Source organism: Wasmannia auropunctata, unplaced genomic scaffold (assembly GCF_000956235.1).
Source record: "Wasmannia auropunctata unplaced genomic scaffold, wasmannia.A_1.0 LD336101.1, whole genome shotgun sequence".
Classification (NCBI taxonomy): Eukaryota; Metazoa; Arthropoda; class Insecta; order Hymenoptera; family Formicidae; genus Wasmannia; species Wasmannia auropunctata.
Window position 1 is genome coordinate 232,299 of NW_012026789.1, and position 889 is coordinate 233,187.

Sequence of the window (889 nt, forward strand, 5' to 3'; positions counted from 1 at the left end):
TTGTTTTAAAATTCAAGGCCAAATTTATTATCAAATAAATACAGCATTATATGCCGCTCAAAATGAAAATCCAACTTACGGACAACTTTTTATTGTCGATTCTAATGAAGCTGTAAACTATCGTCTGACTGGAAATTCAGAGTTAGATTTTGAAATTACACAAAATCTTGAACAAATAATGCGAGAATCTAATGTATTTGCTCAATCTTACCAAATGATGGGTGAAGAATTAGAAAATCAACGACGATTAGAAACAGAATCTGGAGAATTGTTATCAGAATTACAATTATTATTTACATTAAGACCAGGAATGGACCGACGTCGATATAATGCTCAAAGAACTAATGAAGTCGCTGCTGTTTTTCGTACAACTGCTGATGGCGAAATTCCAGAATCATATGTAACAATACGTAATAGAAATACTAAAATATTACAAAATGTTAGTGCTATGGATCCAAATGTTGAACCATGGATATATCCTTATTTTATCCATATGGTACTCAAGGATGGCATTGTAATTTAACAAAATTAAATAGTAACAAACAAATAACTAGAGGTCAGTATATTAAATATCGTATGGCTATTCGTGATGAATTTAACGTATTTTTATTAGGTCGTCGTCTATATCAACAATGGCTTGTAGACAATTATGTAAAAATTGAAAAAGATAGAATAAATTATTGTAAAGATCATCAAAAAGAATTACGTACTGAAACATATCAAGGTTTAAGAGATTATCTACAAACTACGGCAAATAATTTAAATGGACGTATTGGAAAAATGGTTATACTTCCTTCTACATTTATAGGATCACCACGTAATATGTTACAAAATTATCAAGATGCAATGGCAATTGTTAATAAATTTGGTAAACCAGATCTTTTTATTA